General features: G+C 44.9%; 1 long non-coding RNA gene across 1 annotated transcript in view; it reads left to right on the forward strand.

Annotated features, from left to right (window-relative positions):
* Positions 1-19,078, forward strand: part of LOC138121151 (uncharacterized) — a 53,353-nt gene extending 34,275 nt beyond the window's left edge. Inside the window, exons 2-4 of the long non-coding RNA XR_011156101.1 lie at positions 11,712-13,299; positions 15,182-15,953; positions 17,086-19,078. This is a non-coding gene — a long non-coding RNA (uncharacterized lncRNA). The remainder of the gene's footprint in view (positions 1-11,711; positions 13,300-15,181; positions 15,954-17,085) is intronic.
* The last annotated feature ends 5,390 nt before the right edge of the window (positions 19,079-24,468 follow it).

The following is a 24,468-nucleotide window of genomic DNA, read 5'->3' on the forward strand; positions in this document are numbered from 1 at the left end:
AATTTCAACAGAACCACGTCATGATCACTTTATTTGCTGATTTGTTCAGTTCAGGACATGGAGGCTGTGCCTGGCCCAAACCCCGTGAAGGGGGATAAAACCTGAGGTCTCCAAGTGGCCCTGGCAGGACCAGGTCCCCAGGGGATGCCCTGAACTGCCACCTCCTCTCCATCAACTCCTGGATCTCTAAAGCCACCCTGGCAGTGCTGCCAGTGCCAGTCCTGGGGACAGCCTGGGCTCATCCCTCATGGCACCTTTGCAAGTGGTGCCGATTTTAATGCCACCCGACTTTTGGAGAGATTTAGGCAGGTTCATTTCTCTGATTCTGAACCTGAATAGTGCCACTGTGGGAAATTCTTACTCTAAATGTGGTCAGTCTGGCTTCTGGAGTGCCTAGAGTGAGCCTGGGGCTTATCTGATCTGGTCTAAGTACAGTGAGCCTGTCCCAGAAAACCATCAGTGCTGCCTCTGAATGGCAGAAGAAAAGCACGTTAAACAGACAGTGAAATAAACAATTTATCTGATGCAAAGAGGAGAGGGAGGATTCCCAACGTACTCTCAGTTGTGCTGGAAAATGTACAGAAATTGTCTGGGTGCTTCAATTTTCTTGGGGGAAATAAAGAAAGCAAAGGTTTAGTTACACTCATTCCACAAGAATGTTTTCCCTCATTTGGAATAGTTTGAGAAGTTTGTTAGGTGAAAACTGTTAAAAAAGATGTCAAGTGTTAGCAGCAATAAATCTGTATTGGTTTTGTTTCTTTAAAAAATTACTGATTTCAGAAATCCATACTATAGATTTATCCAGTGACAGCAGAACTTTTAGTGCCTCTCATAAAAAATATATGGGCTGATTCTCCCCTCCTGATTATTGGTAGAGCACAACAAAAGAGTCTGAACATGGGTTTGATGATGAGGTGTGAAATGTTTCAGTGATTTGTTTTGTGTTTGTTCCTTTCATTTCTAGATCACTCATGACAAACAGCAATGTATCAGCAGGACGAGACAATTTACCACTGCATGAGCTAAAAGGGGAAAAAAGTTCCATACATTTTATATCCCTTTTGTAGTCACTATACTGCTCTAAAGATGACCGTGGGTCACGGAGCTTGTAGTCAGCATAGTTTATGTGTTAATAACTTCTTTGGATGATCTCACCCTATTTATTTTAGGGCCCTTAGATAAGTATGGTGTTGTCTGGCCTTTCTTTCATAAAACCCCCTTTCCTCACATGATTCAAAAAATTACTTTCTCGTGAAAATAAAAAGCCCCAAACCCCTTAGCTGAAGCTTTTCCCCCTTCTCTACTGAATGGATTTTTCCTTTGTTTGTACATGACAATTTGTGGGGGGAGAGTTTTGTGCTTAAACTGCTCATGTGACTGTGTCACATGCATATCAGCTACAAAAGGAGCTTTGGCATGTTATGTATAAATCTCCATTAAGAGAGAAAATAGGCAAGTTTTACGTGACTGGTATCTCATTCACAATAATTAACTCATTAACCATCTCCAACCGCTGTACCAGCAAGGGCAAAACAACCAGCAAAAGAAGCATTTTGGTCACGTTGTGGCACCTGCAGGAACAGTCAGTATTCTTATCACAGCCTCTATTTCTCATGGTATAAAGTAAGTCTTTATAAATCATAATTTTTCAATTTAAAAACCTCTTGTCCTGATTTATGCAGGAAAGGAGCTCCCTGTGATAACGTGGTGTCTGTTTCTTTTTGTAGACATTTCACCCCAAGCAACTCTCAAATTTGTTGCCTGTTCTGACCTGAATTTGAAGGGGAGGCAGAAGTCTCAAAGATTGTGATTCATTTCAGGAGAAGTGCTGGATATCAGAGAAGGGCACTTTTATTCCCAGGCAGCAGAAAGGGCTCTGATGTGTTCAGTCTTTATTGGACTGCAAAGTATCCAACTGCAAAATACACAAGAAACCATCATTATTTCATTGCTCATGCAGCAGCTGCTCTTCTGTAAGATTTCCCCCAGCAAGCAAACCCCTTACAGTGGGCAAAGCCAAAAGGACATGAGCACAACCAAGAAAAATTACTAAAAGGCAGGTTTTTTTAATTTGAAACAAACCTTGTAGTTTGTTCCCAGCCCTCCCTGTGCCAAAGAAACACAATCCCTTTCATCTCCCACCATGTAAAACTAAAACCAAGCAAGCTGCTGGGACAGCCTGGCAATCTTTATCTTGTCCATCAGCATTTAATGATAATTTTGAATTAAAACTCTGCTGAAGGCAAGTTCCTCCCTCTGAGAGTGTCACCACACCCCTGGCAGCGCACAGGTAGCTGCTTTTCCACAAACCAGTGTAACTCTGCTGTAGGATGGTGACTACTCAGGCAAGATCCCTGCCTCAACATTCTGGGAACCCCTGAAGTGTCCTGTGCTCAGCCAGGGCTGAAGAAGTGCTCTGGTGGTTTGGACACATCAGGTTTATTCCCTCAGTGTCAGCCAAGTGTGTGTTCCCAGAGCAGGGAGGGTGGGAGAGGTCTGAGGGAAGTTACCCTGGAGATGAGGAGAGGAGAGGAGAGGAGAGGGCAGTCCCAGCCAGGTGCCCTGATTTGCGGCTGCTCCCTTTGCGGCAGAGCTGGAGCTGGGGGGTTGCTGTCATTAAGCTGTAAAAGCAGGAGTCTGCATGAGAAGGAAATGGGCACATAAAGCCATCCCCTACAAAAGGTGACATCCCTGAGATTATTCTGGTTTTAAGAGGCTTTTTAATTTGTCCATGGGTGAAAGGAAATGCGGCTTTTGTGCAGAGGTTCTGATAAATCTCTTTATGACAAGAGGCAGTGGACAAGTCATGGGGACCGATTCCCTGCAGGTGTGAAAGGGCTCTGTACCCACCCAGAGCTGTCAGCTGAGGGCAGGATCTCTACAAAGTGTAGCTTAGCCTCGAAATGGCTTTGATCGAACTTTTTGGGGTTTTTTTCTTCAGTATCATGGCCTATTTGAGAGATGCACTTCTCTTTTCATGACATGTTAATAATGTCAGAGCAAGGTGGAATCGGGAGGTGGAGGTGACAAATAATGAGCAGTCTGTGCCAGTGTCTGCACAATTTCCACTTGTGACGAGTTCGCTCCAACACTCAGGGCTGGAATTCATTCCCAGAGGTTCCACAGGGGCTGCTTGTGCATCATCCCCAGTGGGAGCTGTGGGTGACAACACATCCTTTGGGAACTGTAATATTCCCTGAAAACTGGGGGACCCTACTAGTGTTAGAAAGCAGAGCTAAAGGTGTTCCTTTGGAGAGGGAGATCCACCAGGCCAGTCCAGGACGGGCACAACCATCCCAGCAAGCTTTGAATTCACAAGGTCATCAGAGTTGCAAATTGATCTAGACCTGTTTGTGCACCTTCTGAACTTCCTGGCTTCGCTGTTTTGGTCCTTTGGCTTATTGAATGAAATCCTTTCTTTTGGGGATGGTATGAAAGTCCTGCTTGCATTCAGTTCCTCAGCCATGGCAGCTTGCTGTGCTCCGGGCAGTTTGTAAAGGAAGTCTCGCTGAAATTGCTGGTTAGCGTCGTAACTGAAAGGCACTTCCTTTCATGCCTGCCTTTAAATGCAACTCTGATGCTTGCTGATCATAAATGCAGCCCGGTGACTGCACTTGAAAAAGCTGGGAAAGCACACAAGTGATTCTGGTATTTTCCTCTTCCCATTAAAAATGCTCAACATCCTGTATTTGCACGGTTGCCAGTGCGATTTCGCTCTGGCCTGCTAAGCTCTTTTCACTCTACTGTACTGTAATAGTACAATTTTTCCAAAGAGATACCCCAGATTTCCCCCTTCCCATGGCACAGAAACACTCCTGCTGAGAACCTGCAGCCAGGCTCGGCGTCCCAGCAGGGCACAGGGGGCACTTCCAGCCCCACTTCCTTCTCCAGGCAGGGAGCGGGGTCCCCAGGGCTTCCCCGCTCCCCCGGGCACTGCCTCCCCGGCTGCTGTTTGCCAGCTTGCAGTCACACCTGCTCCAGGCCACTAAACCCTTTTATGAGGAAACCCTTAATACCTTCCAGTAAAAATCATTGCTGAGGCTGCCACCCCCTGAGCCTCCCTTCCCGTTCCCTCTGCAGCTCCAGTTCCTCGCTGCTGGGAGCAAACTCATCCCTGGGTTTGATACATTTGGTATAAACATTTCCTGGAGCTCATAAACACCTTTGTCATTTATCAGTGCAGTGAGAGATGTTTATTGCCCAGATAGAAAACTCTGATGGGATCAGTGCTCCTGGAGACTCCCTGATCCCGTGTGCTGACGCTCCCCAGAGGAAGGCTGAATGTGGGGCCAGGTTTTAATTCTGATACGGGGGCCCCCCACTTTTTAATTGCCCCTAGTGATGATTGCAACTTCCAGCACGAGCTGGTGAGCACTGTCTGAGCAAAGCTCATTTTACAGCAGTCCTGGTATGAACCAAATTGAGGGAGGTAAAAGGAAAGGGCTGGGGCGGTGGGGGAGGAAGAGGAGATCTATAACTGGCATGTTAATAAAACTCCAGTTTGTCACTTCAGCAGCACACCCTGAGTGTAATAACTAAGCTTCCTTTCTATACCCCCTATGAGTTCCTTTGTATTGACAGATGCCATTTGTTCATTTACGACGTGATAATAAAAACCTTCAGCTTTACTGAATGTTGTTCTTTTCCTCCCCTGACACTGGGGCACCAAATGGTTTGTACTGCACTCAGCAGGCACTTTTCATTAAAGATCGTGCCATGAAAATGAACTGTATTTGAAAACCATTTAGGAGCAGAAGTTCTGCTGCTGAATAGGCGGCACAGAAACCTTCCCTGGTGAGGCAGCAGCTTCCCGGGAGCCTCACTCGCTCCCACGTGGATGCTGGGATGAGGGGGGCTTCATGTCCAGGCAGCATTTGGGGTCCAACTGCTCAGATTCCTGTAGCAGAGATTCTATATTGCTATCAGCTTCCTGTGATTATTTCCTTTTTTAATCTCTATCTGATTTTAAATGCCTCAAAAGATCTTTCTTTGTGCTTATCCGTGCTCCTTGAAACTGGTGATTTCAAAGTCTTCACACTCACACAAATGAAGCCTAAACTGTAAATGTGGATGGCTGAAAACTAACATTTGAATTGATAATTAAGCCTTTATTCAGGAATGCTTGTAAACATGGCTCAAACTATATTTTTAAGTACTGGTCAAAATTCAGGCTGACAGCACCTGCAACTGTGATTTGATTTGCAATGTTACAGAATGTTTCAAATTCCCACTGACCTGAGCAAAACACAAATACACAACTCTGTCCAAAAGTAGCAATGTAAAATGAGTCAAAAATTTACAACAGATAAGCAAAGCAATGAACAACATTTGTTCAACACATAATTTATTTTTAAGCTGGGGAATAAGTGATATTTCTTTCCCTCTGCAGAGAAGTCAGTTATAAGTTTAGTAGCTGGCTGTAGGTTTTGCTGTGCGTACAAAGCAATAATCTGCATTAATTGTTTCTAATTAAGCCCAAAAAATTACTAATGAGGAAAAAATTATTCGCCACACTGGAACACAGCCACTGACTGTATTTTTTAAATACCAACAGAGTGCTTTCAGCATTTTTCCCTAGGCAGAACTCTAGAAAAACATCACCAGCTTCTGCAATGCTGCAGTGGGACAATGTTCATCTCTTTTTTATTATTTAAATTAATCGTATTTCATTGTACTTTACAAAATACATGTAAAAGAAGCGTTTACTAACCACAAAAAAAGGTACTAATAACTGTTATCATCCTTCCCTGCTCATCCAGGAGGGACTTTTATCACCAACATTATCACTTGTTGCCAAACAAGTACAGAGATGTTAGCCCGGAGGATGAAATAGTTTAATCATGGGGAAACAATTTGCAGTGCACAGATCTCAGCTGCCTCCCTTTCATCTGCTCGCAGTTACTCAGCGACTCCTGAAAATCTGTTTTGTAGCTGTAATAAAATTCATTCGCCGCTCTCTCAAGCACACACCAAATGGTTTGCCTGATTCTGAAGTGTTACAATCACCTGGAACAAAGACAGGAGTCATAAGTTTTCAGGGGGAGTATTCTGGGGGTTTTAAATCACATAAACATGATATTTGTCTTTTAAAAAATAAATAAAGGGGAGATTATAGATGTAGGGTCCGGACTTATCTCTAGATTTACAACATCCATATGATGATATAATCCACGTTACATGTGAGTTCTCACTCTCTGTATAGCTACACTTTGACCATTCAATAGCCCCTGTTTCTTAGTATGCCCAAACCCAAGCAATTACTTGTTGGCAATTTTTTGTTAGAATCTGAATAATTTTAACTTAGTTGGAGCTATCAACTTCTAATTTGCTGTCAGAGCTAGCCTGTTACTTAAACTTTGATTAGACTGGCAATATCTTTTGTAGTATCTGTTAAGAAAGTGCCCTGTAACACTTCAAAGCCTTGTACATCCGAATATGAGCAGTGGAAATACACCTCTAATGTTTTTCATATGCTCTTATCTCTTCCTCTCGCACAAAAATGACTTTTGCTGAGCGCAGATAAGATCTGTGTGTAAGCACAATGCTCCGGGGTTAATTCAAAGTGCTGCTCGCTCTTCTCAGGCTCAGCTGCTCCTGGGAGCAGCCCGGGCCGTTATTGTGGTCATGCAGTCACCAAGGGGAGACAGTGCTTGGTTCACCCTGGCAGGGAACCGTGGGCACCTCTCTGCAGTGAACCGCAGAGAGAGCGGGGCAGGCGGGGCTGGGCTGCCCAGGGAAGGGAGGGGAACCTTCTGACTCCGGTGGCAAAAGCAGAGCAGTGGGGTTAGGCCAGGATGTGTCGCCACGTTGTGCCTGGGAGTTCCATCAGCCCCTCTGAGAGCTTTGGTGTTCAGTTCTTTGCAGAGGGGACACAAAGATCCCAGTGCTCAACCTCCAGTGTAGAAACTCATCCCAATGTGTGGGGTGAGAGAAGGGAGGAGCTGAGAGGTCGGGCTGGTGACGGCCAAGGGCTCTTGGTTTCTCAGAAACACTGTTTTCTGTCAGGACAGCTGCCTCTACCCCAGCCCACACCTCTGGTGTCTTTACTGACCCTTGAGATCCCAAACCTCCCAGGGTGAGGAGCTGGACAGTTCTCGTGTCCAGTCCAGCCTCACTCTGCAGCTGCACCAAACAGAGCAGGAACAATCCAGCCTCCAGCCCATGGGCTGCTGAAATCCATCATTTGTCCTCCGTGGCACCAGAGGCAGCACGGGTTCTGTACAGGGCATGAAAGGGGCACATGGGGTCTCTTGCAGACCTCTGACACCCCTGTGCTTTGCACAGCTCCCCAGACACCAGCATTGATGAAAGCCCTGCAGTGCTCATTTAGGAGGAGCAGTGCAGAGGGACAGGGATGCTCACAGCCCACGGTCATGTCCTCCCTCAGCTGGAAACTTCCCGGGCAACCTGGAGCAACCTCACTGCTCTCTTTGCCTCAGTTTCCCCCTCTCTGCAGGAAAATGTGCAGATTTCAGTGTTTCCCAAAGTCAGCGTGCTATTGTGACATATCATATTCAGATACTCCCTAATGGGGACCATATAAATTCCATAGCTGCTTTATCTGATCCAGCAGTCATGAGTCTGCCTGTCTGACAGTTGCTGCTGCTCTTGATAAGAAAACATTCCTGCTCTAGAAATTCCTTTTTGAGGAAAGAGTGAGGAAGGTCTCAGTCATGTTCTGCTGAGCAGGTGCCTGGGCAGCAGCAGATTCATGGTCACATGCCCTGTCCTGGCACTCTGTGGGTGAGGGTCTGTGTAAATGTGCATCAAGGTCCCTGGAGAAGGGGACAGTTCTTTGGCAGGCACCTCTTGCCACTTGCAATGCCAAGGTAGCCCTGGAGCCCAAATTGTTGGTCATCTTTTTTCAACAAACTGGGGAGAAGTTACTGTTCTCATGGGTTTGGTTTGTGGTGTTTCTTTACAGCAAAATAATGGAAATTAGTTATTCTAACCTCATTTGAAAATCAGATTTTAATGTGTTTATATATGCATAAAAGTTCTTGACTTTAGCTACTGCAGCACCCCCTGAGTATCTCAGTTCCTTTTGGGTGGCAGCTGGTGGCACTCGGATACAGAGAAGCATTATTTACCTGCTGTGGCAAACTAACCAAAAGAGCTCCAGCTCACAAATCTCTCCCTCCATGTGCAAACAAAAAAGAGGTTTCTGGGTTACAAATGCCAATGGCAACACCGGCAGCATCCCAGCTGGGCACACGTGATGCCAGTGCCCATGGAAATCCTTGGAAAAGTGCCATCAATGCCACTTCTGTGAGCCCTAACACTGTACATGTGGGAGCTTCTGAGCCACACAGCAAAGGCACTGAGACGTGGAGTTTTTGGGTGTTTGTTACCAAAGTCTGCCCTTTCCTCTCCACCTTTTCATTTCATTCCACCTCCCTACAGTCAGTCCTGCAGGGTTAATTCAAATAACCTGTTTATTACTTCAGCAGTTCACAAGAAACATGACTTGTCTAGTTCTGTTTATAGAGCATGTAATCATTAGAATAAAATAACAACAAAGAGCAAACCACCATCTGTATTTAAGAGTGACCTCAAGTCTTTCCTGGGACAGAAATACTGCTGTGAACACCTCGGAAGCTTTGGGGACCTCAACCAAAGTCTTTTCCATTTTTAACAATGTGCATCATTACCTTTTGTCATGGGGGGCTTTGCCGGGTACAGTTATTTATATTTTGTTGCTATGGCAGTTGCTTCTGGTTTTGAAAGGTGGGGATGTTTTGTCAGTCAATTGGAATCAGATTAATTGAGCTCCTTCTGATATAAAAGTCTCAAATCAATACAGTGTTCACCTTGTAAAATGCACTTTTTTTGTTGTTGTTTAATGCCTCCTGAGATCAGATGCATTAAAATCCACGTGGAACTAACTTTTCTTTCTCTTCTCACCCCCACACTTCCCCATATGTGGTTTTGATTTTCCCCTCAGGGTACCTATGGGAGGTCTGGAAAACTCTTGGGAGCTTTCAAAGAATGTTAATATGTATAACACTGCATTTTTAGTTTTAAATACAACATGTAGAGATCTTTCTTTTTGAGGATAAACAAGCAAAGCTGCTAGTTAAAAACTATTGGTAAGAAAAAGTTCCTTCTTACCATAAAAAAGCTTAATAACATTTAATTGTATTTTATAGCATTTTGCACCCGTAGTATTAAGCATTTACAGTTCCTTGTAAAATGTCTGGGCAATGCTGACTTTTAATTCTTCTGGGCTGTTTTTTTTTTCCTCTTCTTGATAAGACATTTCTACCTAATGGTCCAGTACAGCATTTGCTATTCAGACCTTGAGCATTTTGTTTGCCTCAGAGCAGAATCTGGTCCTGGTATCTGCACTGATCTTAACAAAGCCCATCTCTCCGCCTGATGCTTTCTGTGAGCTCTGAGATTGCAATCACCACTGGGAGCAGAGCTTTCTGCCATAAGTAATTCTGCAGAGAACAAGAATAAATATTATAAGATCAAACTCTCCAGCTCAAGCACGAAGACGCAGCACCTTTGGGTGATGGTGATTTTGTGGTGCTGATCAACAGGCATTAAGTTATTGGTTATAGCTGCACTCCCTCATTTTATCCTCACTCGAAGAGTTAGCTAGGCAGTGCTTCAGATAAAGACTGTGAAATTTGATCACTGGAACTAAAATGGATGGCTTAGCTGCCTAATCTCCTCCATCCCGTTATCATCAGCTCCCAATCCCCTCCCCACACCATCTTCAAAATTGGGAAATAGCCCCAGACTTATGGGAATATGCTGCTGGTTTAAAGTAAACACTCCTCACAGACTGTGTGGCCCCAACAACAGCCACAGGTGGACCTGGTGGGAGCCCCAAAGAGGGAACATTAACTTTTGGCGAGATTATGGCACATTTGTCTGCGGGATCAGCTTGTTAAAGTCGATAACTGATTGTCTTGATAGCAAGAGCATCTGAAAACATCTGCTAGTATATTGCTAACTTGTATAATCTGCCTTTATCCCAGCAAATTGCCTCTGAAGGCTAAATCCTCCCAGATGAGGAAGAAGTTTAGCGTGAGCCAGGAGAATGAAACCTCTCTGATCACCCATCAGTGCAGCACAAACAGGGGTAGAGCAGAGCAGAGCTTTGGGTGCTCTCCTGTGGTGGGGATCAGGCTGGCTTTGGGGCTTGCTTTGCTTTCCCCCAAAAGAGACTATTTCTCCACGAATGCAAATGAAGCGAATTCATTTTGCAGGATTGGTTATTGATGCCTTCCCTGTGGATACACTCGAGGGGAGGAAGCAAGGCCAGATGTGTTTCCTTTGTGCTGGGTTTCTCTTCACGAGAGGGGATTCTGTACCCACAGCCTGGCACACTCCTGCTGCTCCCAGGGCAAACTTCCCAGCCTGAAAATGCACACAGGATTGCTGCCCGTCTGTCAGTAATGGAACTTCCTTTACCAGAATCACTTAATGTGAAGAAAAAAATAACAAGTTTACTACTGATATCACGTCCCTTTGCCATCCACGGATCTTACTGAGCTTCACAAAGGGGAAAATTATCCACATTTTCGTGATAACAATAGTAAAGTACAACTAAAATCCTGATTTAATTTGAGGTGTTTATTCCATACTGCAGGAGTACAGTACAATATCCCAGATTTTGAATGTATTAGGTGCTGAAAATACTTTTAGGAGAAAAAAAGGTGCTTTCTTTTCCAAATCCCTTCAATCTCTTTGTGAGAAAAGATAACAGAGTGGGACAGAAAGCAAATGGATTGGGCTACTAATCTGAACCTCTGGAATTCCAGCAGTCTAGGTTTATGATTAGATTTTAACTGGACATCTTATTGGGCATATTGATAAGGCATCCCCATCTACATCTTGTACCAATGCACTTCCAACAGATAAGAGCTGCTGGTAATTAAGGCAGCTGGGATTATCTGTAATGTTATTTGTTGGGTTTTGCCGCTTTGCCACTGCTCTGTCAGCTCTGGGCTCCTGCTTCTGCCTGGGGACACTGTCTGTGCTCTGGGCAAGAGGGAAAATCTCCCAGGTACAGCTGGAATATTGTAGGTGGGACTGGGGACTCGGCTTTGGTCTTCACAGTGTGGCATCAGGATTGCTGTAAGGAAATGATGGCCTAATTGAATATATTGTTATTATACCTTATCTATTTCTTCTATCACATTTCAAATCGAGTGTCCTCTATCCAAAAAGAGAAGCCTTTCAGAGCCTGCACTCCCCATCCCCCTTGCCCAGCCAAGGACATATTTAAAACTTAAGGGCAAATGTTCCATAAAACACTGCCCAACCCTTTGCAAATTCCCTGCATAACTCTCACATGCATCCTCTAACTTTAGTCCATCCCTACTCCAAAGTTGTAATTTGCCCTCCAGTCCTTTTCTTTCTCTCTCTCTCTTTTTTTACAGTCTCTGAGATGGCAATTAGCCCAAGAGATGCACTTAGAGCTTCGCTTCAATTACAGATCCCTCCTCTCAAGCGCTGCTCTATGCTAATTTAAACGTCCTTTTGCATGAAGCATCAGTCTGAATTCTTTAATTGTTCCCTCCTTATCGGAGATTTGGCTCATGCTTTCCACCCATGGGTGTGGTAATCATAGTCCCAAAGGCGAACTGGGTCGAGGTTTTGTTAAAGAAACTCCCTCAGGGCAGAATCCGTAAAGCTAAAGAAAAAAATTAGCAGTATTAGAGCCGGCCATTAATGCACCCTTTTTCTCTCCATAGGGCTGACAGAGCTTCCCAAAGAGGACTAAACGTTGTCATCTGCATTTTAGAGGTGATGAGCTGAGGCAAGGCAGAAAGTTACATCTGATAGATCTGGAGGAAGGCAGGGCTGATACGGAGCCGCAGAGGTTTGGAGCATTTGATGCTTGGGACATGAGTCCCTGTTGTTCCTGGAGGATGACATAAAGGGGTGATATAGCTGATGTGCAAGAGCTAGCACGACCCTCCCTTCTCTGCAGACCCTTCGGGTTTGTGGATTTGTCTGAAATACATGCAGGGGATATCTTGAGTGAAATGTTTCTCCTGCTGTGAACCTCAACTCTTCTGCTTTTAGTTTAACTCTGTCAGTGCACCCCAGCCTCCCAAGGTATCCCTTTGCCTTCCACACAGAACAGATTCAAACAACATGCTAGGAGAGAAGTATTAGGCTGAGGTACCAGATACTGAGGTACCAAATACTGGGGTACCAAATGCTTTGGTGCAGCCACTGGGAGAAGCAGCACAAGATGCCCTTGAGAATTTGAAGGAAGCAGTGCCTGTCTCTGTGCCAGCAGTCCTGCCAGGAAAATGGTGCTGGGCCTGCTGGCTGCAAAGACACAAAATTGAATATGACACCTTCCTGCTCCTCAGACTCCAAATTCCTGCTGCTGTACATTAAGCATCCTCCTCGTGAAGTTAAGAGTAGCTCATAAAAGTGTGAAGCAAAAAGTCCGAACTTACACGGGGACAGTTCCATTTTCTCTGTGTGGCCATAATGAGGTTATTTATGGTACATCTAGGAAAGATTAAAGGTTTTCATAATAAAGGAAAGCGAGAGCTCAAGAACTGGATGCCTCCTAAGAGCACTGACTCTCAAGACAGGATAAATCACCCAAGCAACCATTAAAACTTCAAGAAGATTGCTTGTAAACCTCCAAGCAATGCCAGTAAAGCATATTCCTTGCCACAGAGCAGCCCAGATGGTGGAGCTCAGCAGTTTTCAGAGCTGAGGGTTCACCCCTCCTGTCTTTTTCCTCAGAGGGCACCGTGCCAATGAGCCACTATGGAATCGATGGGATCTTTAATTGTGGGATCACGGGGACAGCAGGCTCGGGAGGAGTGAACTCCCCAGCCAGAGCCCATCTCAGAGCTGGGCTCCATTTCTGCCCCTAACAACTCCGGGCCATTTTTCATTGTGCTACTTCTTGGGGGTCTCCCATCATAACACAGTCTCAGAGACACATTTTTATGGGCTTCAGGAAGTTAAGAAACTATTCCAAGGCCCTTCAAGGTTCTGGTTCATTTGCATTTTAAAAAGTCAAGTCTGCCCGTTCCTTCCACTCTGAAAGACCAAGTGAAAAGTGCAATAAATCACAGTTTAAGCTTGTGTGTGGCACAGCATCAGTCAGGGATCCTTCCCTGAGCCCTACACCAGAGAAAACCCCCAAACCAAAGGTTTTCTATTGTTTCTCCTCATCTTTTTGTTGTTTTGTTTGTTAAGGTTTTGTTCGGTTGGTTGTTCTGTGTTGGTTTTTCTTCCCTATTTCTGTTTCAGGAGAACCTAACCCAGATTTCGAGGTGTGACCCTACTTGCTCAGGCTGTACAGAGGTAAGTCCTGAGGAAAGTGTTGTAGGAGTTAATCTGGGCCAGCACTGGCTAAGAATAATTCCCAGAAATGGATCATGCCTGGCCCCAATTCTACAAGTGGATCTCTGTGATGTTTCATTTCCTTTTCAAGGCTTGCTCAAGAGAAGTTACCAGATCAAATTTTCATGTTAAGACTTAAGCTTGATTTAAGAGAGAAGGGTAAATTTATGATGAGTCTTAATTCTGCAGACTGCAGGCTGCCCAAGGCATGGTCAGTGATTTTCTGGGGAATTCTGGTAACGGAGTCAATTCCCACAAGAACAGCTTGACTCTTGCAGGGGGATTTCTGGTGTTGTTACATAATAAATCACAATTCTTATGGGAAAGATAAGGAAAATCTACCAGTATTCAAACCATTGATATTTAAGCAATTGTTCAGATTTTGGGAAATACTTTTTTCCAGACAATATAAGTCTTTCTGGGACAGGAATGAAGTAAGTCTCTCATAAATACATTACCACTGGCCACTTGGGTAACTCAATGGGTGTGTGAGAATGACAATCAGTGCTTCGTCATTCTGGGTTTTTCATGGAGTAATTCTGAAGTTGTGCTGGAGGAATCCTCTCCTCCAGTTGAAATCCGTGGATGTCTTTGTGCAGTGACTTTGGTGCCTGTATGAACTGGATTTAACAACAGGGGAAGATGGATCCAAAGCTCTGGTCCATACAAACCAGGCTGTCACAGTGTCCAAAACAACCTTCAGATATCGCAGTCACCACAGACTGCCTGCAGACCTGCCTTTACATTAATAAATATTCAAGTCCTCTGAATGAAGGAATGAAGGGAAATTTAGAGGAGCTAGAAAAACACCTCTAAAAATTGGGTGATGACATCATCAAGCCAAAATCCTGCGTCTTTCTGGGGAGGAAAAGTAAGAAATATCAGTGCCAGAACTCTCACAGGTGACTTGGGTACCAGCTCCAGCATTCAGGCACGAGCACTGGGATGAGACCCAGGGATGCTAAGGGCCATGGAGCTTGCTGGGAATTTGCCTCCCGAGCAGCTGGAGTCAAGTGGGAGCACAGCAGTGGTGAGGGAGGGGGAGGTGTATCTGGGAAACCCCAGCAAACCCCACCGTGAAGCCCCTCTGGGGCTTGCACTGCTCCAGGAAACTCGAGTCCAACACCTGGCATCTGAGTGGGGAGAGTGTTTCCTGTCTGGAGACACCAAATTGTGTTTCATGTACGGCCAAAGTGTATTTTCTTTGTCTGTGGGAAGGTCAAAAGCACTAAAGCATCAGACCAAAGCAGGAGAAGTGAATTGGGAGTATAAAACCTGTGGCTAATATGAGGCAAGTCCATGAAAATCTCATTCCTATTTATTTCTGCTCCCTTACTCCACAGATATTTGTGTGTTGCCAGCACAGCGCCAGTATCTGATTTTTTTTTTTTTTTTAAGTGTCCTTCTGAATTAACCACACAGAATCCTCCCAGAAATGCCCATGAGATTTGAAGTTAGCCTGGAAATCTTTCAAAGGACCCCAAAGATAACTGCACTGGGTCTTCTATTGCATTTCCATTTTATGGCATCTTTTTATATTCTGCAGTAGCCTTTTCTGAATAAAAATGAGACAGCCTCTTAAGAGGCCTTTTTATTATTTGCATTTGGCAAAAACAGCCTTAATGAGCTGTTAAGAGTCATTCCCCAGTCCTATTGTTGGCGATGCATGGGAGCCTGTAAAGTGCTGAAAAGCCAAAAGACAATTTATGATCCCTGATGCTATCCCTTCCTGAGACAATTCCACAGAAAGGAAGATATCTGGGGAGTAGGAAGTCCCATTATTTAAATGCCTGAGTAACTTTTACTGGAGTCATAACTGTGGAATTTGCTGTTTTCATTTCAGAGCTGCTCCCACCCTGTGTTCCCTGTGAGAGCAGCGATGTCACTGCCTGTGCTCCGTGCTCCTTCTGATGTGCAGCGCTAGAGAATAGGGAGATGACTCAGGGAAAGCTCCCCATTCATTGCCGGGATGGAATAAATAGCACCAAATTCCAAGCAGGCACCAATCAGCTCACGAAACTCCTGGTTTTCTGCTTGCTCGCTGGAGGCAGCGCTTCTGTGGTCAGCACTGCTCACATTAGGCCGGTCCAAGGGATGTGGAAAGCGTAAAGGAACTCGAATTTACTGGCGTGTGGGACAGCAGGGTTATTCAGCACTGGGGAAAAACCCCAAACAAAGAGTTTCTCAGGCTGTGCAGCGGAAGGATGTGAGGTCCTGGGCATTGTTGTCCCTTGGAAAGGGGCAGCAGCCAGTAAATGTCGGAGGTGTTTGCAGTGGCTGAGGGTGCTGAGGGGACAATCACAGATTTGTGACAAAGGCAGAGACCTTGGTGTTACCATTGACACCCAGACGGCTCAAGAAAAGACCAAATATTCCACCAGTGTATCGTCCTCTACTGCAAATGACAAAATGACATCTCTTACCAGGCTCATGCCTCTTGATCAGCTCAGGAACTCCCACACTGCCCACGGCTGAGGGCAGGTTTGTCTCTGTGACAGGAATTAAGGGCTATTCTGGCTGGCTGAGCAGAGATGACCCAATGAGGCCTTGCACCAGTGGGATTGCTCCTGTTTTGGGAGCTGGAATCACTTCTACTCTTAATCAAAACAAGGAAGGTAATTAAAATAATGAAAGATTTTAAAGTCTCTCTTAACATGTCATTTTTTAAACAGGAGATATTCTCTTTTAACAAAACCAGACCACCACCTCCACTGTGACATTCCCATTCCTGGCCAGATAATCCCAGCACAGCTCAGGTGTGCAATGAGCATCCTGTAGGGCCACCCTGCACCAGGCACTGGAGCATCTCTAAGAGGAGAGAAAAGTCCTTCAAATCCTTAATTAAAGCACCTGGGGAATGTGGATATATAGTGACTGACCAAAAAACCCCAACAACCAACCAACAAACGGCTCCAAATGCTCCAAGTGCCTCTGATGAGAAACTCCCTGCTAGGATCCATAATTCCAGGGCACCTCTGTGGCACCCCCCAGGTGCTGAGTGGGTGCCCGTTAAAAAGAGAGCAGAGGAACCCAAAAGCTGTTAAAAAAGAGGGTTTGTGGCCAGCTCCAAGCCCTGGATCTGAGCAGGAGGTGGCTCCTTGCCTGACATTGATATAGGGAGCATGAATGGAAAGTTTGGTGAACATGGGGTGCAGAAGGAAAGAAGACTCATTCCTTCCCTTCCCTTGGTCCTTTAAGCGTGCTGGGAATCTCCAGTGGGGATGAGGAGGGCAGTCCCTGACTTTGGGTACCACTTTGGTACAAACAGTCCTGGGCAGGGAGAACTCAGGCCATGGTTACACTTGGCTTTTCAGCTGGTTTCCAAGGGCATACCCTGGGCTTTATTTGGATTTAACTGTATAATTTACAACCTACTTTTTACTGAATAATCAAATGTGTCACTTGATTATCTTCCTATTATTGTTACATGTAGTAGTCACTTATGATCTGCTGTAACAGAATAGTGTTCAAAAACAAAGAGCTCAGTCTCACTTAAAATACCAGAACAGGCTCTACTTTTTAGTTCTGTCTCCCAGGAAGTTGGATTAAGGATCTTAACCTGCAGTGATTTTTTCACTGATCTCTAATTTTTCAGGCACAATCGAATTTTTCTGTTTGATTTTTTTAAATTCCCCCGAAATATCAGGGTCTGACTCTGATCTTGCATCCCAAAACGAGCTGAGTGACTTTAGATTATTCCTTCTTGCATGGACAGCAACAGAGCTGCTGTATAATTTTGTCTTGCAGTGGGGAACTCTGTGTTGCTGTTCAGCTCCAGCCCCAGCCCTTTGTGTGGAATGCAATCATCAGCAATTACCCATGTGCCCAGCATTTTGCCACAGTTCCTCACAGTTTACACGGGCTCGTGGAAGTGGCTGTGAGAAGGGTGACAGTAAAGTGATGCAAGCCCACAGCAGCTGGATTCTTGGCACTTCACTTGGCTCCTGATGCTTCAAAATGTTCTTTCCTTCGGGAATTTTGTTTGCATGAAAACAAAGCACAATAAATTGACGACTGCTCACCCTCATGATGTGCAGAGGAACAAAGCAGCTTAACAGTGAATTAAACAATCATATATATATATATATTATTTTTTTTCCCTCTAATCACACCTCTTTCACTCTCTTTCCTCTGCTGTGACTTACAAAAGTGACTTACAGTGCAGCTGGGTTATGCAGTAAAACGAGGAACTCAGAGCTGGTAAAAGAAAAGGATTATTCTTCTGTTAACTCGGGGAACAAAGCTACCCAATAAATGTCGTGTTCTGCCATGCACCGAGTGCTTTTGTGCAGTTCATAGCACAAATCATACTGCTCCCAGTGCTCATCCCCAGCAGTATTCTTTAATGCTTAACTCAGTGACCTCACAAAAATAATTGGTGTGAAGCAAATTTACTCAGCCCTCCGCCTTTATTTGCAGACTGAATGGCTCGGAGAATTGTGCATATTGTTTATGGAAATGAAGAGGGAGAAGGGGAAACAGAACGCTTGTCCCCAGCTGAAGCCGGGCCGTGCACAGAAGAACGCAGGGTCTTAGCGCGGGGTCCCTGCCTGCCGTGGGGACGCTTAATGGGAGATCGACCAATACAACTGCAAATCAGCGCAGCCACTGTGAAAATCCAGCCCAGCTGCTGCCATTTCCAACAGTTAACGACGTTTCCAGCCTTGCTCTCAAGTTAAAATTTCAGCTTTAACTGCGAGCTCTGAGTAATTATTATCCCCCAGATGAGAGTCGTAATGATTTATGAGCAGCTTTACAAGAGAATGGATCCGCCCGGTTCTCCCTTTTCTGTAGAAAAAGTCCTGTTTGAAACTCTGGGGGCTCTTGGCATCGCCTGGGGTCCGATCCCCGGCTCCAGCTCTGCCTCCAGCCTGGCCCAGCGGAGCATCCCAGTGCGCACCCCAGGCCGGGCAGCTCCGCGGGAGGGAGGCAGAGCAGGGTGCAGAGGAGCCGCCCCGCTCCTTTGGCCGCCCGTATATTTATTTGTATAGATATGTAAATTCCCCGCCGAGGAAAAACCCCAACCCCTCGGTTTGAAGCGGGTGAGAGACGGAACAGAACCGCGGTGCTTGATGTGCATGTGATATAACCGGAGCACAAAAGCCGCTTACGGAACAGCTTGCGGAGATTAGCTAACAAGAACCGAGCCATTCTTCTCAGGAGCTGTTATTAGCATATTTTTCATCAATACTATACTTAACAGCTACTACATAGCAGGAAGTGGTATTTAACCTCTTGTTCCAATGTAACGAGATTACTTTGGATGGTTATGTTACATTCCATTCATAAAGCCCCTCCTGTGCCCAGTTAATTAGATTCACTGGTCGCCAGCATGAACTGGGAGCAAATGCACCAAAGTGTATTCGGAATATTGAAATCTGAAGCTCGGGTTGTCTTTAAGGCTGCACTGAGAAGCGATGTAAAACTCGATGTTGACAGATAAGGGGTGTCATTAGAATATTCTGCCAGCTTCTGTTGAACATGGGGGTTTAACCACTTAAATGCACAAAGTTTAAAGGAAAGCTCATTCTCAAAGCTAAAGTTCTTTGAAATAGATGAATATCACCCGACTTTTTGAGGCACGACCAGGTGAAGCTACTTTTTCCTTTATTTGGATGTAAGTAAAGCTCTGAGCCGGAGGGGACTCTGCTCCTATAAAACTTTTGCCTTTCAGTGAATTCAGTCTTGATTTGGAAAATGACAGGAGTAGAGTTTGGAATAAAACTATAACGCAGGTGAACCTTATGGGATATTGTGTTTCTGTTTTAAACAATTCCCCGGTCCTAATAGTTTCCTTTCTTATTTTTTTTTTTCCTTAAGAGTTTGTGGGTTGCAAGATGAGTGCCAGGAATGTTTTTGTTATTTGAAGGATGCAGCATTAATTAATAAAAAAATAATGTGAAAGAAAAAGAACTTGCAACAGCTGAATTTAGTTCAGCAGAGAGTTACAGCAGCATCTCCCTCTTGTAGAAACTGGTTTGTTCTTCTACAAAAAAATCTTTCAAAAGAATTGAAGTATTCTCCTTTTCCATCTTCTGTAAAAAGAGGGGTTTACCTCTGTGTAAAAGAAAGGCATAAATAAAGAAACTAATTAAATTCAGCCATTTAGCTTAACAATGCAGCTGTTTTGCTGCTCGGCTGCAGTGTTACATGCAGCAGATTTTGTGCAGCAGCACAAAAGAGACACTTTGGATTTTTTTCCCCCCCTTCTACCCACCTTCCTAAGACTTATCAGCACAGGCCTGACCCTCTGCATTGTTTTTAAGTCAAAGAAAAATCTCCAAGTGAACAGTGAAAATGAGTTTTCATGCCCAAGATTAAAATTAACAAATTAGGAAAAATTCGAGATGGGATTTTTTCCTCCCTTCTATGCTGCTGCTTCAGAGAAAGTCTTTAAACCCTTTTGTTTGTGCATCTCCAGGCTGCAAAGTTAATTTAAAGGGGCACTGCCAAGGTGAGAAGCTCAGAATTTGATTTGACTGGCTGTGCATGTTCCCTAATAACTGCTTGGAAAGTCTGTGTAGTTCTACACCTTTTTATCTTGAGGGAGGGAAAAAAAATATTCCTCCAGGGCAATATATCAAAGCTGCAGGTGTGACTTCATGGGCAATCCTGCAAAATCTGCCCAGTGTTTGTACATAATAGAGGAAAAACATTTTTTAATGAAAAACAACTTCCTTTGTAAGGTTCCCAAAAAGAAAAAGAAGGTGATTGAGGAGGAGGATTCTGTAAGTGCAACTTTGAGCAAAACTGGAATTTAAAAACCAAACCAACACAGCAAGTATTTGTCAGTGGATTAGGGGACACTTTTTATTATTCAAATAACTTCTAAAAAGCACCCTCAAAGTTATTTTCTTCACTCTGCTCTGAAGACATCACGTATTTACTCATGACTTAGACTTACAGCCAAATCCCATGAAATTATTCCTGTGAAACACAGGACACGGAGTGCCTGGGCTGGATTTTCTGTGTTCCTTACAGCTGCTTGTGGATTTCCCTCGGGAATTCCGGTGTGTGAGGGTCCGAGCTGGCTCCAGCAGAATCCAGCACCACTTTCTCCTGGCGTGTGCTCAGGTGAGCTGCGGTTCCTGGTGGGAGCTGTCCAGCAAGGGCTGCATGGAGCAGCTTCTGCACCACCAGCAGCAGATCCAGGGATGCTCTGAGAGCTCCCAAAATGCTCCTTTGCTGGTTTGCACTTGGAAAAATCCGGGAGCTGGGTGTTTTCACCTCCTGGGAATTGTACAGAGCCACACAAACTCAAGGCCAAACCACAGCACATCTGCTGCACTTGCTGTGTAAAAAGAAGGGATAACCACATATGAGGGATGCATTTTTTGGCTGTCATTCAGCAAAGGATGAACTCATGTACCAAAACTTAAATCAATTAAATGCACACATTCTCCTGGGATTATTGAAATGCCTAAAGTTGGGTACAAGCATAAGCAGCTTGTTGAACCAGGACCTAAAATGGCACCTTTGCTCATAGAAATTACACTTCAAAGCTCATTTTGGAGCATGATGGTAAAATAAATCTTTATCTTAGTACTAATAAAACCCAATATTATTGGTGCCTTTCCTGTAGCAATTGAAAGAGAAATGCTGTACAATTGCAGCTGACCTTGCTTCTTGATCAAGCTGGTAATTAATAGGAATAGAGAAAAAGCCCTGTATTTCTGAGTGCTGATCAGGCAGCAAAGGCACTCCAAACATCTGAAGAAAAAACAGTTTGTTAATTGCTGTCTAGACAGTTTATTGCTGCAATAAGATCAAAACACAGAATACTGAGGTTTGTGGTATGAATCATGCAGACTAAACAATTGTTTTATTGCATTTACAGAGCACTTGATTTATAATGCAGTCAGCTCGGTAATAAAATTCCTCCATTGTATATCCTGAATAATTTCACCTCGTTTCACATCTCCCTGCTTTAATTCTATATTGAGATGTTTTAAAAATGTCTGGATGGAGAGGGGATTACTGCCATGTGTATATAAAGTTACTTATCTCAGGTCTCTGTGGTATCATCACAGGCATCCCCTGTTCATCCAGCACTCCCTGGATCAGCTGTGGGATTGGGGATACACTGAGCAGATTTATTGGGCTGCAGCCCCGGTGAGGGCACTGCAGGGAAAGTGAGGCTGGTCCATGGCAGGAGGTTTCATCCCTCTCCACCTTCAGCCAAAAGGGATCAATCAGGCAAGTGGCTTTTCCATTTTTTTTTTAAACTTTGTTGCTCTACAAAACTTTACTGAGAAGGAAGATTTATCTGTCTGATTCTATGGGCATCTCTGGGGTGAAGGGGAGCTTTTTTGCAAACCAATAAATTTTTGGGATGATGGAAATTCCTTTTTATTAAGCGCTGAGCTGGACTAAGGGAATAATTGCATGAATTGAGTCTGTGCAAAGTGCCAGCTTTCCCTGGGAGCATCACATGATGTTGGCCGTGTTTTGGATAAGACATCTTCGTATTATTTTCTTTTCCTAGTTTTGGTAACTTATAATCATCCCAATACCCCTGAAGACCAAAGAAATAACAGATGAGATTGCAGTTCTGGAGCAAAATCAAACCAGAGAGCTAAATCCGGAGAATCCCAATCCAACAAATGCTGGGCTGCCATTCTCCTCCCACTGAGTGGACAGTGTCTGTCTCATGGCTGATCCTGCAGGTTTGTGTTCCTGGACAGCAGCAGTCTCAGATGAGGAAGCTGATGCACTTTTGAAAAAGTCCCAGAGGTTCTTGGAAACCCAAACTCAGACTCCCAACCCAGTGAAGAAGAGAAAGATGCTCAGGTAAATGCAATGTTCCCTGGAATCCCCCCTCCCAGAACCTCTTATTTCCTCTCCAAGTGACAGAGACACGAACCCAAGCAGAGAACAATGAAGTGCCTTTTGAAAGAGCTGGTTTATTTTAAAAAGCAGTAACAATCCTAGACAAAATCAGATACTAAATCCAGCATGACAGGGCAGGGCTCCACAGGCAAACAGGCTTCCAGCAGCACAGATCGATGCCTTGTGACCAGAGGGATGCTGGAAAGAGAACCTGAGATGTAAACAGAATTCAGCAATCTTGCCAGCAATCCAGGAACTGGCTGGTCATTTAGACCTAGAGATTTTCATTAATAGAACTGTAAAGTAAATCCATAACATCAATGTCGATAATGCAGAACTGCAGTTTTACAGTTTTGAATGTCCAGATAAATGATTTGGTTACTTTCTAACAAAAGGGAGAATCTGTTGCTGCCTGGGAGGATTTGACACTAAATTTGGGGGTAAAAATAGCAGCAAAAACTCTGTTTAGAGCCCAACTTCTACTCAGGTGGAGTAAACATCTCTGGAAAGGGAGGTGTGATTTTGTGTGTCAGGACACTGGCCCACATTGCTCCAGCTGCCAGAGCTTTTTGGTACAAATTCAGGCAATTTTCTGCTCAGGAAGCGCAGTACCTGCTGTGCAGCAGGATGTCAGTCACCAGCACGTTGGGCAGAACTGGTGGCACCATCCCTGCATGTGTGGATGCCCAGGATGCTCCAGAGTCCCCCCTCTCCTGCAGAGAACCTGGGCCACCTCCTGCCACCCCACTATGAAGGGCCAGAAGGCTCTGACAAGAGTCAGGGTATTCTTGTGAAGAATTTTAGGAGAAAAATATGAGAATTTGCTTTCCCTACTTTTCAGCCTAATTTTGATGTACTGCTCCCTGTTGGCCTTGAGTTGTTGTTGTTGTTGTTGTTGTTGTTGTTATTGTTATTATTATTATTATTATTATTATTATTATTATTATTATTCCTCCAGAGAGCAACTTCAGAATGTGAACCTGTGAACCTGGGCAGGAGGGTGGCACAGACAACGTGTCCTCTGCTCCAAAGCTGTCCTTGGGACAACAAAGCACAGGAATTTATGGTGGGGAAAGAGAGTGAGGGAAGGATTCTGTCTGGGAAAAGGCACCAAAATGTTGTAGAGACTGTGAGCAACAAATGTAGGTGCTGGAAGGCGTTACAGACAGCCCCGGGGTGTGAGAGCCAGCGTGTGACAGTCCCTGCCCCTCTGGGAGGGCACCCTCTCCCCCATCAGCCCAGCACAAACTGTTCCAACCTCAGGGTCTCGGGGGCAATCAGCCCTCGGTGCTTTCTTTTACGTGGCTTTAAACACTGTGAGAAGCATTTCTGTCGTTTATTGCTGCTCAATAAAGTTTTATCTTGTGGAAGTCATGATTTATTTACTCCGTCTTGCAGAACAGACATGTGCTCTCTCCCACATCAGCACCCCTTTACCAGATTCATAAAACGTGTTAACAATTCATTTAAAATTCATATACAAGGCCAGCACAGCTCCCTGCCAGGGCTGCAGCAGGCAGTGTGAGGCAGCACGTGTGGCACATGCTGTCAGGGGGTGCTCTGAGCATCTCTGAGCGCTCCTGTGAGCTCTGGGCCTGCTCCCCTGTCCAGCCAGCCAAACAGCATCTTCACATTTCCAGTTAGCACTAAGCTTTTGCTAATTTTCCTCCTCAGCTACCAGGAGAACACAGATTGTGAGAGCGGCAGGTTTAGAGAGTGGCTGGTCAAGAGTTTGTCTGCAGCCTTTCAGTTTCTGCACTGCCTGTTGAACAGGGCTTTCACCTGCCTTTCACAGAGCTTTGTGCTGCTCTGTGTGTGGGCTAGGAGCAGAAAGGTGAGGTGAGAATCAAAATGAGGTTTTTTATCCCTCTGTGCTCCTGTGGGAAAATCATCTTTGCCTGTAGCTCTTCCAGCAGTCCTTCCGAAAGGTGTGGCTTCAGTGACCTTTTAGTGATGGCTGTGAAATCTCCCTGGTTATTCCCTTTCCCTGTGCTTTTGGGGTTACTGCCCTGTGCCTGCCCACAGCTCTGCTGTTTTCATTTTCCAGCACCAAAGGACCCTGGCTCTGAACCTGACCCACAAACATCCCACCCCAGGCTCCTCTCAGCGAGATGCCCCACTTTGAACCTTGGCCAGGCAAAGAAGACTTATGGGAACACGAGCTCAGGCTGGCTTTGTTATCCTCTGGTATCTCATGGTATTTGCATAATTCCCAGCCTAAGGAGATGTGAGGGATCTGGGATATCTCTGCAGTTTGCTTGTTCCCTTCTATCCCAATTCTATCTGGGAAAGACAGCCTGG

The sequence above is a fragment of the Aphelocoma coerulescens genome, chromosome 20 (genome assembly GCF_041296385.1).
Source record: "Aphelocoma coerulescens isolate FSJ_1873_10779 chromosome 20, UR_Acoe_1.0, whole genome shotgun sequence".
In the NCBI taxonomy this organism is placed as follows: domain Eukaryota; kingdom Metazoa; phylum Chordata; class Aves; order Passeriformes; family Corvidae; genus Aphelocoma; species Aphelocoma coerulescens.